Source organism: Panthera leo, chromosome A3 (assembly GCF_018350215.1).
Source record: "Panthera leo isolate Ple1 chromosome A3, P.leo_Ple1_pat1.1, whole genome shotgun sequence".
NCBI classification, from domain to species: domain Eukaryota; kingdom Metazoa; phylum Chordata; class Mammalia; order Carnivora; family Felidae; genus Panthera; species Panthera leo.
Genome location: NC_056681.1, coordinates 92,840,603 through 92,859,509, shown reverse-complemented (window position 1 = coordinate 92,859,509; position 18,907 = coordinate 92,840,603). Strand labels below are relative to the sequence as shown.

At 34.8% G+C, this 18,907-nt stretch overlaps 1 protein-coding gene and 1 pseudogene across 1 annotated transcript in view; one reads left to right on the top strand and one right to left on the bottom strand.

Moving 5' to 3' along the window:
• The window catches only part of LRRTM4 (leucine rich repeat transmembrane neuronal 4), a 705,057-nt gene that overhangs the window by 254,132 nt on the left and 432,018 nt on the right, over positions 1 to 18,907 (top strand). The window lies entirely within an intron of this gene.
• The window catches only part of LOC122214801, a 107,088-nt pseudogene continuing 100,807 nt past the window's right edge, over positions 12,627 to 18,907 (bottom strand).

The following is an 18,907-nucleotide window of genomic DNA, read 5'->3' as shown; positions in this document are numbered from 1 at the left end:
GCTCTTAATACAACAGGCATTACTGTACTGTTTCCTTCTCAAGTATAATAATTAGAGTAGTTAAAATACAACTTAATAAACATGCTGAACAAGTAGAAAGTAGAAGAAAGCTTTGCATTTTATATTGTTCCATTTTTTTTTCTCTCTTGTATTAAGCAGAACCTTTCCTTTGTCCTTTTCTTAGCATATTATGATGACATGACTCCCTTTAATTTTAAGGCTTTCTCAACTTATAAAAGCCATTCACTGTGACTTCTTTTGGTGAATGGCTCATTATATTTTCCAAGACCCTGTTGTTTTACCATCTTTGAAAACAAATAAAAATGACACTTCTAAACACTCCACTAAAACAAATTAGATTTATTCTGAAGAGCTCAGTGAATAGCATTTTGAATGAGATCCATAATGGGCTTTTTAATTAAATGAATATAGTCATTTCATAGAGGCAATTCTCATTAGTAGAGCAGTATTGAGATGACCGTTTCATTCTAATTGTGCTGTGTGTTTATATAAGGGGCCTTATTTTAGGGTTGGTTTGAATAGATTTATATCTAATTGTGTCTTGACACCTAACACACATTTGAGAGGTAAATAGTACTGCTTTTTCAAAGACAAATAGTAAATAAAACAAGAGAATAAAAACATTTTTCCCAGTAGTTTGCTTTTCTTTTATTTGAATCGGGTGGAAGAGAAATTAGACTTCACATATTGTCTTCTGTTAATTACTTGGCTTTTCTTTTATTTCTTTACCTTCAGCAGTGGAGTGAATGTTTGTGTCTCCTAAAAATTCATTATATTGAAACTGTAACACCCAGTGTGGTTCTATTTGGAGATGGGCCTCTAAAAAACTAATGAAGGTTAAATGAAGTCATACGGGTGGGGTCCTGATATGATTCATGTCCTTAAGAAGAGCCACCAGCAAGTTCACTTGCTCTCCTTCTCCACATCAATGAACCCAAGTAAGGCCAGAGGCATTGTACAATAGAGAATGCTGTGAACTTCAAGCCAGGAAGAGTCTTCACCAAAAAACAACTGTACTGGTATCCTGATCTCAGACTTCCAGCCTCCAGAAGAGTGAGAAAATGAATTTCTGTTGTATAAGTCACCCAGTCTGTGGCATTTTTATGGCACCTTGAGCAGACGAATGCACTTTCTTACATACAGTTCTGAAATGCTAATATTCTGAGTTACTGTGAGAGTAGGTATGTAAGTGTCAGATACAACTCTAAGGAAAATTATTAAAGAAGCATGAGTTTAACATATCTTTCTACAAGTTTGAGCTTTCATTATCTGAAAGTCTTCATTGATAGATACCATTAGGACAAAGTACCAAGAAATATTGGAACATTTTACAAGTGGAGAATGGGATTCCAGGTAGACTTATCTAGATATAAAAATATGTATGAAAGTGACTTTCTTCTGTAAGGTACAGTGTGAAAAGTTGGGGGTGAAGAGTAACTTTCCAATGGCAGAAATCTAACAAACATTACCTCAGCTAAGTCATTAAGGATAACATCCTCAGTGGTAAGTCATCTCAACAGTATGTACTCTTGGTATGATAGTCCTTGGTATGTGATATTTCTGCTTAAAATCCACTATTATAGTCAAACTATGAGAAAACTATCAGACAAACACAAATTTAAATCTATCCTAAAAAATACATGACCCATACTCCTCAAAACCGCAACAGTCATCAGTAGAGTCTAAGGAGACAAATAAAATAAATAATATGTATTCTAGATGGGGTGTTGCAATAGGTAAAAGGTCATTAGGTAAAAACTAAAGAAATGAAAATAAAGTATGAACTTTAATGAATAATAATGTATCAGTGATTGTTCGTTAGTTAAGGCAAATATACCCTAAAAATGTAAGATGTTAATACTAGAATAGGGGAAACTGGGTAAGGTGCATATGGGAACTCTGTACAATACTACAACCTTTCAGTAAATCTGAAAGTACTTGGAAATAATGTTTATTTTTAAATTGTATATGTAAGGGATGCTATATTTTTATTTGTGTTTATCCAAAGTCAGCAAGACCCATAGACCAGGATAGAGAGCCCACTTTCTCCAAAGATCAGTAGTTCTAATGCTGTTAGGAATGCTGCACATACTCTTATCCATGTCACATCCTAGATTTCTGTCCCCAGGTACCATGTATATTAGTCAGGAGAGGCTAGGCTTAGATATTTTTTAAGTGACTTCAAGTAATCCAGTTTTATTTTCTCTCTCACATTTCATTTCCAGTTTGGGACACCAAGGGATCTTGGGACACTCAGGGACCAAGGCTAATGGGAGCCTCATATAATAACATCAACTTAATTAATATTTCCAGGTTCGCCAGGATAAGAAAAGATATCCTCGATATTTTTTTTAACTTTTTTAAGTTTATTTATTTTGAGAGAGAAAGAGAGAGCGTGTGTGAACAGGGAAGGGCAGAGAGAGAGGGAGAGAGAGAGAATCCCAAGCAGGCTCTCCACTGTGAGCTCAGAGCCAGATACTGGGCTCAAACCCAAAAACTGTGAGAATCATGACCAGAACCAGAACCAAGAGTCAGATGCTTAACCAACTGAGCCACCCAGGTGCCCCAGCCTGGATAATTTCATATAAGAATTTCACTGCCTTAGTCTAGAAATGAAATGAATGAATTTCCTCATAGCCCCCACCAGAATTTGTCATATGACAATGCAACTGAAAGAGTAATGGAGAATGTAGGAAAAGAAATGGAATATTCGGTGTGTAGTAAATTTACCATCGATTTCCTCATTTTTTACTATTCCTTGGCTTACTTTTATCTATTCTTTACTACTTCCAAGGTATTTAGAACACTGTTTTTTATAAACCTTGCTTAGTCTTTGATACTCAAAATACTCTCAAGCCCTTCTCTAGAGGAACTGTGAAACCCAATACAGATTTGAATTTTCCATCCTCTCCTATGGACTACACACAATATTCATGCTTCCTCCAATTTGTGCCCGCCTAAGACTTATCATTGGAAATCATAATAAGACACATGAAATGAGTGTACGTGTGAATATGGGAAATTATTATTTTAAAGTTATTGCCTAGTGATGGGGAAAAGTACAAGTTATTCTATGGTTCATCTCCTAAAATCATTACTTGAAGATTGTCTCCAATTCCAGTGTCATCAATTAGGATAAGGTCCCCAACTGCATTTTGATCAGGCTGGTGAGGCTTTATTTTCATAAGGAAATTGCCCTCTTGCCTTCTAAATTGGATAATTACAATTCTAAAAGCCCACTCAGAAATGTAAATGCCCAATCGCCTATGAAAATGCTATGTTTTGACATGCACTTAGTGCATCTGTGCCTATGTGTATAGTTGAACTAGCTTGTGCTTCTTGGTACAAGCTCAGTTTATATTTACCTTTCTTAATAACATCAAAAACTAAATGATGACAAATTAGAATCTCTTTCTTGATGTAGTAGTTAATGGCTATTAGAAAAACATATTGGCAAATTTTGACAAGAAGGGGTTTGATATCTAAATACTGCTACATATTTGTGTAATGTTGTGTTAAAATCACAACTAATCATTAAAGCTCATTTTTGTATGATATATTCTGGTCTCTGATATACAGATTACACTTCTCTCGATACAGAAAGGAACCATTCAACTAAGCAAGCACAGACACCAACATATACATATGTGACTTCTTTGAAGTTCTAATCTCTTTATTATTATTATTATTATTATTATTATTATTATTATTATTAAGTTATCTCTACACCTATCGTGGGTCTCAAACTCACTACCCCAAGATCAAGAATGCATGCTCTACTGACTAATCCAGCCAAGCGCCCAAGTTTTAATCTCTTCAGTTGTAGGTCAAACAGTAAGGAAAATCTAATTTAGGAAATGTGGAGGAGACTTTCATATACACTTATGCGTTCTACAGGTTTTCAATCACATCAGTCTCTTTTAGGAAATTTCAGATGAGCATATCCTTTACCTCTGTAAACTGTGCTGTGACCCATAAATTTGTAAAGCTGAATATTGTGTGAATTCTAGAAATATAACCTCTCTATTAAAAATGTAGCAGACTTTCTATAATCTTTTAATACAGACTTTTCTTCTAGTACTAAGGGGAACCCAATGATCTATTAGGCTGATTTTTAAATTCACATCTTAAACCTCCTAACACTGAGGTTTGCTTGCTGCACCAAATAGAATTCCCTCTCCTTTCCTTTCTGTGTTTCTCTTTATACTCACAATTAACTGTAGAGTTAGGAGTTTATTTTGACCTATGATGCTCTTAACGTGGGTTGTTCTATTGAACCTCTTTGTTCATCAAACGTGTAGGTGTTACATATGGAAAAGGTGAAAAGTAACCTGATTATATCAACGTTGAATAAATTATTTCCTCTCAGTCTTGCAAATGATGTTTCACTGACACTGAGTCATGTTTATAATCTTAATCCATTTCTCTCCATTTCTGGGTCTTCACCTAGACCACTCTTACTCATCCTTCATATATAACTTCCAGGATTGCTTTCATCAGAAAGGGTGCTCTCGGTTTTTAATTCTTATCCTGTCTCTTATCTGTTGATCTCCATGTTCCCCATACTTCCTGTGGCGGAGTGTATCACTGCATAACTACTTGTCCATTTGCCTATATCATTCTTAGGTTTCCCTTACAAGATGGAATATGATATTGTGACTATTATGGTTTCATCAATGTGGTACATATTCCTTGAGACGTAAGTATTCTTCCAGAAATTGCCATTGGGTATCACATAGACAGTTAATGTAAGAGCCAGGATTCACATCTAAGCTTATTTGATGCCCAAACCATGTTCTTGACCTTTGACATATCCTGTCACTGCTATTATGACGTTAGAGGATACTAAATTATTTTTTAAGGTTTTTTTTTGTTTTGTTTTTAGACTTTCTAATTAGTGCCACATATCTCTGTCCTAATTTCTATTCAATCATGTACAAATTTAGTTACAATAATGTTACTATGTATTTTGATGTTTTCTAGTAAAATCCATCTTTTCTGCTTTTCCAGGGCTCCTTCTTCAACTTCCTGATGTTCCACATCTTTATTGTCTTTTTTTAAATTTCTGCCCCATATCTTTTTGCAAATGCTGCCCATACTAATTTTCTATGTAGAACCTGTCAGGATTTGATGTCATTTCAATGAAAATCCCACTGAGCAATGAAAATCCCATTGAGTTTTATTCAAATAAAACTCAAATAAAAAGCGAATATAGTGGTACATGCAACCATCTACTTGCCTTATACTTACGTTTTTGATAACATTCCTTAATACAATGTAAATATTAATCTAATGGTAATACCAAAAGTTTATGGTTTATTGTCTGAATGCCCTGTGTTTATCTTATTTAATTATTTGTGGTATCCTTTTTGTTGCAAACTTCTCATTTTGAAATAATTATGGATTCACAGGAAGTTGCAAAGAACACACAGAGAGTTTTCAGATACCATTCACCCAGTTCTGCCCATACATTACATCTTACATAGCTGTGTAGTACAGTAGCAAAACCAGGAAACTGATAATACAATAAAATGTAAGTATAAGTATACTTGTATGACATTTTATCATGTGTGTGTATTCATGAAATCACCACTTCAATACACAACATACAGAACTACTGTAGCACCATAAAGGTTCTGATTGCTACCCCTTTATGGCCACATCCAAATCCCTCACAGTCACTGCTTTGTTCATCAAACCCTGACAACCATTAGTCAGTTCTGTCTATAACTTTGTTTTGAGAATGTTATGTAAATGGATTTATAAAGTATGTGACCCTTAGAGATTGCCTTTTTTCCCCCCACTGAAGACAGTGCCCTTGAGAGCCATAGAAGTTGCTGCATATATTGACAGTTTGTTCCTTTTTATTAATAGTATCACATGATACGTAGATACTACATTTTGTTTATCCATTTATGTGTTAAGTAACATTTTTGTTGCTTTCAATTTGGGGCTATTACAAAGAGAGTTGCTATAAAAAATATCACAGGTTTTTTTGTGGATATAAGTTTTTATTTTTCTGGGATAAATGCCCAGAAGTGCAATTGATCTGTTGTATGGTAATGTATGGTTTATTTTTTTAAAGAAACTGCCTTGCTATTTTTCATAGCAACTCTGCCACTTTAGATTTCTACCAGCAGTGTGTGAAGGATTGACTTTCTTCATATTCTCACCAGCATTTGGTGTTGTCACTGTTTTTAATTTTAGCTGTTCTAATAGATGTGTAGTGATGTCTCATTGTGGTCTTAATTAGCATTTCCCTAACGACTATTGATATTGAACACCTTCTTCCATGCTTATATGCCATTCCGTGGATGGCATCCTCTTCAGGGAAAATTCTTTTGCCCATTTTCTAATTAGTTTTTCTTTCCTGTGGTGTTTTGTGAGTTTGTTATGAATTCTCAATCCAAGTCATTTATCAGATATTTGCTTTGCAAATATTTTCTCCCAGTCTGTAACTTATCTTTCCATTCTGTTTTAATGGGTCTTCACAAACAAAAGTGTTCAATTTTCATGAAGTACAGTTTATCTTTTTTTTTTTTTTCTTTTGTGGACATCTTTTGGTGTCATGTTTAAAAACTCTTCACCTAGGCTGAGACCCCAAGGATTTTCTCCTATGTTTTTAAGAAGTGTTATAATTTTATGTTTTTATTTAAATCTACTGTCTATTTTGAATTAAGTTCTGTGGAAGCTGTGAGGCTTAGGTTGAGATTCATTTTTCTGCCCATGAGTATCCTATTGCTCCATCAGTTTATTGAAAAGGCTGTTCTTCCTCCACTGAATTGCTTTTTTCCTTTCTCAAAACAAACAAACAGTATCTGTGTATCTGTTTCTGGATTCTTTTTATCCATGTGTCTATGCTTTTGCTAATTCCACAGTCCTGATACTGTAGCTTATAATAAGTCTTAAAATCAGGTAGACTGATAATTCCTACCACTTTATTCTATTTTTCAGAAATGTTATAGATATTTTACTTCCTTTGACTTTCCATATAAACTTTAGAATAATCTTGTGTATATCTACAGACTATCTTGCTAGGGTTTGATAGGAATTATGTTGTGTGTATACGACAGTTTATGAAAATTGATGTCTTTTCTGTGTTGTCTTCTAATTCATGTCATGTTATGTCTTTCCATGTATTTAGATCTTCTTTGATTTCACTAGCACTTTATAATTTATGACCTAGCAGTACTGTATTTATTTTATTAGATGTATACCTAGGTATTACCTTTTTTTTGAGGGGTTTGAACTGGTGTTGTATTTTTAATTTTGATCTTCATGTGTTCATTGCTAGCATATAAAAATGCAATTGATTTTTTAATGTTTATATTGCACTATGTGACATTTCTGAGCTCACACCTAAATTAATGAACTTTTTAATAGATTTTTGGCTTTGTCTACATAAACAATCAAGTCATCTTCAATTAGAAATTATTTCTTCTTTTCTAATCATATGTCTTTATTTCCTTTATTCAACTGTATCCTGTTGGCTACAACTTCCAATTCTTTGTTGAATAGCAGTAATGAGACTGGATAACCTTGTTTTATTCCTAAACATGGAGAAAAAGCATTAAGTGTTTTACTACTAGCTATAGTTTATTTGTAGTTTTTTTAATCAAGTTCAAGAAGTCTTTCTATTCCTAGTTTTCTAAGAATTGTTATCATGAATGGATGTTGAGATTTGCCAAATACTTTTTCTGCATCCATTGATAAGATCATGTAATTTTTCTTTCTTAACCTCTTACTACAGCAGGTTATATTTCTTAGATTTGGAATATTGTTTTAGCCTTGCATCCCTAGAATAAATCTAGTTAGTTATGGTTTACTAGTTTATGTTTTTCTGAATTGTATTTGCTAATGTTTTGTTAAGATTATTGTTTAATGTCAATGGGGTGACTGGGTAGCTCAGTCAGTGAAGAGACTGACTCTTGGTTTTGGCTTAGGTCATGATCTCAGGGTTCATTGGTTAAGCCCTACAACAGGCTCTGCACTCACAGTATGGAGCCTGCTTAGGATTATCTCTCTCCCTGTATTCGCCCCTCCCCTGCTCATATGGTCCTCTCTAAATAAATAAATAAATAAATAAACTTTAAAAAAAATTTTAAAAGAAATTTCTTGTCTCTATATATAAGGAATATTGATCTGTTTCTTCACTCACTCACTCACTCACTCCTGTATTCCTTCTTTCCTTCTTTCTTTCCTTCCTTCCTCCCTTCCTTCCTTCCTTTTCTCTCTTTCTTTTTACCATCTTACCATCTGGATTTTGTATGAGGGTAATATTAACTCATCAAATGAGTTGAAAAAGTCTTCCCTCTTCTATTTTTTACATGATCTTGTTTAAAATTAGTTCTTGTTATTTTTGTTAGTTCTTCTTAAAACATGTAGTAGGCTTTTCCAATGAAACTATTTGAGCTTGAGATTTCTTTTTCAGAAGAATTTAATTTCTTTTTTAAATTTTTTAAAATGTTTATTGTTTGAGAGAGAGAGAGAGAACAAGAGGGGGAGAGGCAGAGAGAGAGGGAGAATCTGTAGCAGGCTCCAGGCTCTGAGCTATCAGCACAGAGCCTGACGTGGGGGCTCAAACCCACAAACTGTGAGATCATGACCTGAACCGAAGTTGGACGCTTAACCAACTGAGCCACTCAGGTGCCCCTTTAATTTCTTAATATAAGCAGCTCCATAACTATTATCTATTTCATATTGGCTGGATAGTGCTAATTTGTGCTTTCAATAATTGGTCCATTTCATCTATGTTGTCAGATTAATTTGTGTAGAGTTATTTTTTATTTGTTCCCTAATTATCCCTTTTGATGCAAGTAACGACTCTAGAGATATCTCTTATTTCATTCATGACATTGGTATCTTCTCGCCTTTTTTCTAATCTGTTACACCAGAGATTCATCATTTTTACTGATCTTTTCCAAGAACCAAATTTCGTTATATTGATTTTCTTCATTGTTTCTCGGTTTTCTCACATAATTAATTTCTGCTAGTTTTGTTTGTTTATTATTTTCTTCCTTCTGCATACTTTGAGCTTATTTTTGTTCCTCTTTTTCGAGTTTCTTGATATGAAAGCTTAGATTATTGATTTGAGATTTTTAATTTTTGCTAATATAGGCCTTTAGTGATATGTATGTCCCTTCACCACTACTTTAGCTGCATCCCACATATATTGATAGGTTAATTTTATTTTCATTCTGTTGAATGTATCCTTTTCCATTTCCTTTAATATTTTCTTTTTGACTTCTAGATCACTTAGAAATATAGTATTTAGTTTCCAAGTATTTGTAGGTTGTCCTATTATTGTTCTATTACTGACTTTCTACTCTGATGCTATTGTGGTGAGAGAATACACTGCATGTGATTTAAATTCTTTTTAATATTTTGAGTTTGTTTTCAAAACAAACTTTTTAAATTTAAATTCTTAAATTTAAATTTAAATTCTTTTTAATATTTTGAGTTTGTTTCATTTGTTTTTCATGATTAAGATATGGCCTATTTTGATAAATGTTCTGTGGACATAATATGTAATCTATGCTTATTTTATGGTATAGCCTATAAATGTCTATCAGATCCTTTTGGTTAAAGACAATGTTCAGTTCTTTTATATTTGGCTAATTTATGTCTAGTTGTCTATCCACTTGAGAGATGGGGGTGGGAAACTTAACTATAATTGTGTGTTGATCTATTTCTTCTTCAGTCTAGCAGTTTCACTTCACATATTTTGCAGCTCTGTTGTTTAATGCATGCACATTTAGTATCGTGGATTGGCCCTTTTATCACTCTGCAGTGACCCACTCCGTTCCTTGTAATTTTCTTCGCTGGGAAGTCTACTTAGTCTGATATATCAATACAGCCACTCCTGTTTTCCTTTGGCTATTTGCATATTCTTTCTAAATACTTTAACTTTCAAACTCTATTTATGATTATACAGATACTCCCCACTTTTTTGAAAGTTTGCATTATGCCACTTCACATTTATGAAAGATCTACATTAGTACCTCTTTCCATTAATCTAAAATAATCCGGAGAGGATTTTTACTTTTATGAAAAAAGGCAAAAAGAGCACTTAGTGTTTCTTTTGCAGTGAGTCATTAGAGAGGCAGCACCAACCAGTCGCGGCCAGAGTGTCACCACCTAGCTCCTTCCGCAGGAACTATGCTCAGCATCTCGGAATCAAGCCTCCCTAGCTTTGAATTGTATCTGTGAGCATCTGTGCTTTATCTGGATTTGTTTTGTGCATCCATCAGCAAGATATGTCCTAAGGTATCAGAAAAGCCTAAGAGAGGTTATTTTGACGTCTGGGAATGCTGGAAAATTTTTTCCATATATATTAATGATAACTGCTTCTTTACTTGATACCATTTCATACCATATGAAAGGTTTCCTAAGAACGCTCTGCTTACAGATAGTTGAGGGAAACCTGTATTTTAAGTGAGGTTCTTATAGATAACATACAGTTGTATCATATTTTTAAATCTACTTTCAATCTTTATCTTTTAATTATTGTAATTAGACTATTTACATATAATGTAGTTATTGATATATTTAGGCTTATGACTGTCATTTTATTTTTTGTTCTTTGTTTTGTTTTTCATTTCTGTGTTTTCTTTTTCTTCTCTTGCTGTAGGTTACTTAAACATTGTTTAGAATTCCATTTTAATTTATCTGTGATGTCTGTACGTGTATCCCTTTGTATAGAATTTTTAATTATTTGCTTTAGGTTTTATATTGTATCCACATAACTTATAAGTCTACCAGTCTTTTGCCATCTTTTGTCATCTTTTGACCAGTTTGAGGAGTGTACAAAAACTTTTCTCTCCTTACATTATTCTACCTTAACTCAATTTATAACATAATTATCTTAAATAATTCCTGTTGAGAGCTAAAATAGACAATTTTATAATTTTTGCTTTAATCGTCAGATATAATTTAGAAAACTTAATAGGAAAAGAGAAGTCTGTTGTATTTACCTATAATTTTACTTTCTGTTGTTTTTTTCTTTCTTTTTGTTGTTTCAGAATTTGTTCTTCTGTCATTTCTTTTCTGTTTAGATTACTTCTTTAAGCATTCTTTTAGGGCAAATCATCTGGCAACAATTCTTATTTGCTTTTTGTTTCTCTTTTGTTTATTTTGCTTTATTTTCACTCATCTGAGACTGTCTTGATTTCCTTTTTATTTCTGAAGGATATTACTCTTGGATGTATATTCTGGAATGAAGTTCCCTTATTTCAGCACTTTAAAATCATGCTATCTCCTTTTGGCCTCCACAAATTCTTATCAGGAATTCACCTGCATTAGAAAACTTTGCCCATATAGGTAATGTGTTGTTTCTCTCTGTCTGCTTTCAAAATTTTTCTTTTCTTTTCATTTTCAGAAGTTTACTACATGTCTGGGCATGAATTTCTTTGGGACTACCATGTTTGGGATTAGCTCCGTTTCTTAAATTCCTAAATGTATGTCTTTTGCTAATTTGGGGAAGTTTTCAACCTTTATTTCTTTGAATATGTTTTCCAACTCTTCTTTTTTCTCCTTTTCCTGGAACTCTGATAACATTCATGTTAGATCTCTTGTAATCGTCTCACAGATCTCCGGGTCCCTCCTTTTGCATTATTCTTCCAGATTATATTCTTTCTGTTCAAAATGCGTAATTTTTGTTGTTCTCCCTTCAGGATTCTTCTTTACATTTTCCATTTATTTGCTTAGGATTTCTTTTAAAAAATATACCAAATGTGTTCATAATCATGGAAGTAGTTTTATGACGACTGATTTAAAATCCTTGTTAGATACTCTAACAGTTGTATCACCTAAGTGTTGGCATCTGTTGATTGCCTTTTCTTATTCAAATTGAGATCTTCCTGGCTCTTTGTTAATTCAAGAGATATTTTAATTAAGTCCTAGATATTTTGGGAACTATGTATGAGACTTCTGACCTCATTAAAATCTTGTTTTAGCTAGCCTTCTTTGCTACTAATGTGGCAGGGGAAGGTAAAGTGCTGCTCATTTCTGCCAGGTTACAGTGAAAGTCCAGATTCCCCACTTTTCTGGCTCTAGAGAAAGTAACTTCTCTTTACTACTGAGTAGTGATAAAGTGACTATCTAGTAGGCCCACTCTGATACCACCTCAGTCAAGAGTAAGGAGGGGTACCCTGTTACCCTCAGTCAAGGATAGAAGTGCAGGATTCCCACATGGTCTCCACTGATGCCAAAGTAGAAAAACACACACCAGTTATCACTCATTCTGCAAGGATAAGAGTCCTAGCTCACCACTCAGACTTCTTTGAGCCATCCTAAGTGACAGAAGGGTTGGGTAAAAAAACATGTTTTTTGATGTTTATTTTATTTTTGGGAAAGAGAGAGTCAAAGCTCGAGTGAGGGAGGGGCAGAGAGAGAGGAAGACATAGAATCTGAAGCAGGGTCCAGGTTCTGAGCTGTCAGCACAAAGCCTGATGTAGAGCTTGAACTCATGAACTGCGAGATCATGACCTGAGCCCAAGCCAAATGCTTAATCAACTGTGCCACCCACTCATTTTTTTTAATGAGAAGTAAGCTTTTATTTTCTTGTTTCACAAATAAGTTTGGCTAAATTGGTTGCTTTATGATGATTAGTGAAAGAGACCAAATTCCATATCCTTGTCTGATTTCTTCAACCTTGGCTGGGCTGTGGCAGCAGCAGGTGCAGCAGCGGTGTTAGTGGCCATGGGGTGGCAGCCACAAATACAGATGAATCAGCCAAGAAGGCCTTGACCTTTTCAGCAATTGGGAAGGTGTAATCAGTCTCCACAGACAAAGCCAGGATCCACTTGTGTCCATTGATGGTAGAATGGGGCACTGATGCAACAGTCAGATACCCTATCCGGAGACATATACTGGCAACACTGTGGACACCTTCCAGGAAGCAAGAATGCAGAGTTTCTTCTGTGATGTCAAGCATTTCAGGGTTGTAGAGCCTGTCATTGTCAAACATGTGCTGGATGACTATCTAAAAAGAGAAGGAGGAGATGTTCAGCATGTTGAGCAGTATGGCTTCTCTGACTCCCACTTTGTCTCCGTCTTAAATAGCTGCACATCACTCAGGATTTCAGTGGTGCCCCTGGAGATTTTAGTGGTGATGCCTAAAGCCTGGAAGAAGGAGGTCTTCTTGGGCCCCAGAACAGTGTTCTGGACTGGCACAGTGACTTCACATAAGATTATGGCACCAGCACAGCCATAGCTTGTACCTTATCAGCCAGCATCATGTCCCTGATCTCAGTGAGGTCTTCTTTGGAGAACACAAAAGCCACATTCCCCCAAAGGTGAGACGATAGTTTTTCCAGAGCAGGGTTGTTCTCCAGATGCCTTCAGATAGCCTGTGTATCAGTATTCTTGCCCATCAGCACCACAGCCTTCCTACAGAGGGACATGGGGATCTGCTGCATCTGCTTGGAACCCACATTTCCTGCTCCCACAGTGAAGCATTTTGGATATTCATCCAAAAGTTGGATGATTGTAAGGAAGTAGTTGGACTTCCAGGTCACCCATCTTCCCTGAGCCCCATTGCAGCTTATCAGGAATTGCCTCACAAGGTTTAAAGATGATGTCACTCATAAGGAGGCCTGGAGAGAGGAAGGGCCAATTTTTACAACCAGTGGAGAGTGGAAGTCTAGGTTACACCCTAGGCATTTGCTGGTGTGCATGGAGATGGAGACAAAAGTTTTTCTGTGATGTTTAGATAGAGTAAAGTAGCTGTTTGCTAAACTTTTCTAAAGTTGTTTTTTTTTGTGTGTGTTTTTGTTTTTGTTTTTTTAATCTTGTTAGACTGCCTCTTGTCCTTTAACTAAACAGGAGGAGGCTTTTGTTAGGGCTTTTATTGTCTGTGCCCATTGGTGTTTACAAGTTACTGGCTTTTATAACACCAAATCTGCAATTTATAAAGAAAAAGAAAACCCACAGGCTTGGTATTGTGTTATTTCCTGGATGCCAAAGTCCCTTGCCAGTCTGCCCTTTTCTCTACAGTGTTTTACCACTATAATTAGCCGAAAGAGTAGAGGATTACTTCTTCATTTTTTAGGAAAGAGAACTCTTTGCTTATTTGTTTTAATTTTGCTACCAGTGTTTTAAGTGATTAATTTCTAAGTTGTCTAGATTACATCTCTAAGACTTTGGGTTGGCTCAGTCAGTTAAGCGTCTGGTTCGCTAAACTCTTGGTTTCAGCTCAGGTCATGATACCACGGTTTTTTGAGTCCGAGCCCCACATCGTTCTCTGCACTGACAGCACGGATTCTGTCTTTCCTTCTCTCTCTGCCCCTCCCCTACTCATGCTGTCTCTGTTTCTTTCAGAATAAATACATAAGCAAAAATATTTATAAATTCTCATATTTCTGACAATGTACTTTTGGTGCCACAACTTACATATTACATAAGGATAAATATGTGTGTGTGTGTGTGTGTGTGTGTGTGTGTGTGTGTTTCTCTCTCTAAAAATACTCAGAAATTTTGTTTGTTTTCTTTACCCTTGACATTTACGACTTCTACGGGGATAATCACAAAGTTGAGGTGCTCTCTTTATTTATGTTACATGATAGATTTTAAGCCATCTTGATCTCCAGTTTCAAGTGTTTCTTCACCCCAGAAAAATTCATTTTATTACTTCTTGATCATTGATTTTCATCTTGTTCTTGACTGCACTCTAGACTGCAAATTGTATTTTAGCGTACTTTCCATGTTCCTTCCTCACTCTCATTATTTATGTTCTTTTTTTCTTTTGCTTAAGTATTTTGTGAAAGATTTCTTAAAATTGACATCTAATTTACTCATGGGGGTTCCTACAATATCCAATATTGTGTACATTCCTCCATTACAGTTTTTACATCAGTTATCATGTTTTTCATCCAAAGTAAAGCATTTGTTTCTGTGAACAGCTGGCATAAGAATTCCTCTTAGAGAGAAAACTATTGAAAAAGATTTTGCCTGTGTGTGAGAAGCTAAGGGAATGCTCAGGAAACAAAGATGATTGCTGAGTTGTAATTTGCTAGAGGAGAGGTGGAACGAATCAAGGAGATTCTGGATAGATCTGAGGCACTCACGATGACCTTTGGGTGGGGCTCCAGCATACTTTCCGCATATGGAAGTTTGGTTAATCATTTTGATTAATTTTTTTGTTTGTTTGAAAATGAAAGCACTAAGTATCGTGTTTTATGTCCGGGCCAATGTGTTTAGACCAGTAAATAAGTAAATAATGTAACAGAGAAAACAAGGAGAACATTGTCTCCTTAGCATTGGCATAGATACTTTTGAAACTCTTGGACTCCCAAGAACTATGGAATTGGTGGGGAGGAAAGTACAATCAGGCACAGAAGAAATTCCAGGCAATCTTTCAAAGACTTAAAATCCAGAGATGGAACAATACAAAGGAAGACCAAATGCAAATAGGCAGAAGATGATCATGTGCAAGTCAAAGAGAAAGGCCCGAAGAGAGACAACTTTGCCAACACCTGATCTTGACTTCTAGTTATCCAGAATTGTGAGAAAACAAATTTCTGTTTAAGCCACTTCTTAGCCCCCACATCCCCTCCAAAATAAGGTAAGGGGGTGTTCCCATCTAAGATGCGGTAATGATTTTTTGTTTTTCTCTTGTTCTCAATTATTTCTCCTCCTTAGAGTTGCCCATTTACTTTCAGCTTCAGTGACATTTTTATTCCTTGTTAACTCACTGTGCCTATGCTTCACTGAAATTGCAGAAGGGTTGGGGCACCTGGGTGGCTCAGTCAGTTAAGCATCCAACTTAAGCTCTGGTCATGATCTCGCAGTTTGTGAGTTTGAGCCCTGCGTCAGGCTCTGTGCTGACAGCTCAGAGCCTGGAGCCTGCTTCAGATTTTGTGTCTCCCTCTCCCTCTGCCCCTCCCCTGCTCACGCTCTTACTCTCTCTGTCTTTCAATAATAAATAAATGTTAATAATAATACTAATAAAGAAATTGCAGAAGGGTCATTTCAGAGAGTGGGTTTGTTTTGGTTTGAATAAGGTACACCCAAAGGGAGTAGGAGGCAGAATGTTTATATTCACTCTAATATTCTTTTCCAGTTCAGAGGCCCTCAAATCTGAAGACTTAAGGAGATAGCTAGATAACCATGGAGTCATAGCATCAAGCATGGAACGCTTGGTTGATTACAGCATTGCTCCTGTTCTCTCAGAGGCTCATTTAACCTTACTTATTAGAAAAACAAACAAGAAACCAAACCAGCTGCCCTAAGTATAAGCAAGGAACAGTAGATGCCAGCACAGGTTCCCCACTCTCTGTCATCTCAGGCATCTGTGACCTTTCCCAAGGTCGTAGTTGAATTAAGATTTATACCTCCCATCTGTCCCAGCAACCTCTCATCTCTGATGCCGGACTTGTTTTAAATTAACTTAATTATGCCTCCAAACCCCCATTCTACAAGGCTGGTGGAAAATTTAATCTGAGAAATTCTCATACTCTGACAACTACCAGGCACCCAAATATGACCTAAGAGAGACAAACTCTTCCCAGGTTTTATTTAGTGCTATGATGTTGAGGAATTTGCCAACAAGATACCTTGTACCCATACAGCCATTAGCAGTGAAAGAGTACAGTGGATGAGTGCAGACAATGGAGACAAATAGTTCTGAGTAAAATATTATCTCTCCTATTAGTTGTGTGGTATTGTATATTATCTAACTTCTCCATGTCTGTTTTTCATCTGTAAAATGTAAATTCTAACATGTGACCTAAGAAGATTTTTATGAGGATTAAATACATAAATAGGGGTGAAGTTCTCCAAACAGTCCCTCACACACAGCAAGCTCTAGACCTGTGTTGGAGATTGTGTTCCCCTGAGTCCTTGCCTTCTATTTGGAGTGCTATGGTTTCCCAAAGGACACAGATTACTCAGCCCCCTTCTCAATCTCAGTCCTGCCCATGTAGGTTTAGTTGCTTCTTCATTCTCCCTTTCCCATCATTTCCCTCAAAATCCTAGGAATCCTCTTTGCTAAGCTTAAAATTGCACAAAAAGAGAAGAAGCATTTTTAGCTTTTTTTCTGCTCATCCAAATCTGTGGCAAAAAACAAAAAAACAAAAATTACAGCTACTTTCTGGAAACAGAGGGAGAAAGGTAACTCCATAGTCAACATATAATATTATCCTGCCAGGTATGAGCTAAGCCTTTGATCATTTATTGGAATGTTGGAGAGAACTAGAATTTAAATCTATGTGCTTAAGCCTTTTTCTTTGTGAGAAAATTTCAGGTTTTTTAAAATCTAATTTCTGCTAGCTAGAATCCTATAGAATTTATAATTTCTTCAAAATTATGGATAAATTGTTTTTACTATGTGTACAATGAGATAATATTAATAAAATTATAGTAATACAGAATAGAGAGGGGGCATATTCCTTTGTCTGCTACCTTATGGAAATAGACAAAGCATATAATCTACTTATAGAAAACTAAAAACAAAGCATACATCAAGCTTTTTACTTTGGATTTACTCATTCACTATTAAATGTGTCTATAATTTCGTATTACTTGTCATTTTCTCTTAATAGCACTTATATTACTATAGTTATATAAAGTTTGACATTCTGGCTTACTTCATGGATTTCAGGCTGAAATGGTGCTTAGAATTGATTTTCTAGGAAATATGGTTTGGTGACATAGAAATTGATCATTTTTATTCCAGTAGATAAGACTCTATAATAATTATCTTTATTAGGTATCAATATTTTCTATCTATGCTTTACAAGTATATAAATCTGATTTTCTATCCATATTCTCACTTGTAGTTAATCCATATAAATACATATATATACATATGCATACTTTTTTTTTGTTCATGATTTTATTTTGCAAATGATTACATACATGTATATTTTATATATTCATAAAAATAATTAGGAATGAATAAGTCATGGGAATAAAGGGCATACCATAGGGAATATGGACAATGACATTATAATAGCATTGTATGGTGACAAATGGTAGATACACTTATGGTGAGCAGATCATAATTGTACTGAAGTTGATTCACTGTGTTGTAGACCTATTACCACTATAACATTGTGTGTCAGCTATACTCAAAAACATTTTTTAACATATATATATATATACACATATACATAATTTTAAGGAATATAAATAATAAACAAACACATAAATAAAATATATACAAAGAAAGATACGTATATATACATTTATATATTAATTTGTATATTTACATAATGTATTTATAGAATATTTCAGCAATTTTCAAAAATATATTTGCATATCTAATGATAATTGTTTCTGATGCCCTAGAATAGCCAAATTTCAAAAGAAAATAGTCTCCAAAGTTAAAATAATTTACCAGTAACATATTGATATAGTTAATACAATTAATATTATATATCATAATGTTGTATTAATTTATACTAATATGTTAATTCATATTAATATAATGCACATTGTGTCTTCATATAAGTTCAATTATTGATATAAATTACAAAGTATGTTTATTTGTAATAATATAAAAAATATCATATTAAAATGACCACCTGCCTTTAAGTGCTAAATTTAAAAGCACAATTTCAAAATATTAATTAATTTCAATTTTTGTGGGCAGCATTCTTAATTGCAGATGTAAACCTAATAGTTTTTCTTTAAAATTGCCCATGCACATATTTTTGGGAGAACGCCTCATTCTGACATTTTTGTGTTGCTCAAAATTTTCTCTCTAACCTCTTCACCATCACAAAATGTTGGCAGGGTAACAAGAGCACTGGGAGATGATATGAGCATGTAAGTTATGAAAAATCAGAACCCACTTAGATTTATAGGTGGTCCATAACTTTCAGGAACAGTATCTTCAAAACACCCATGAATTCTGCAAAGTAATTCTATTCTGAGTGTTATATAT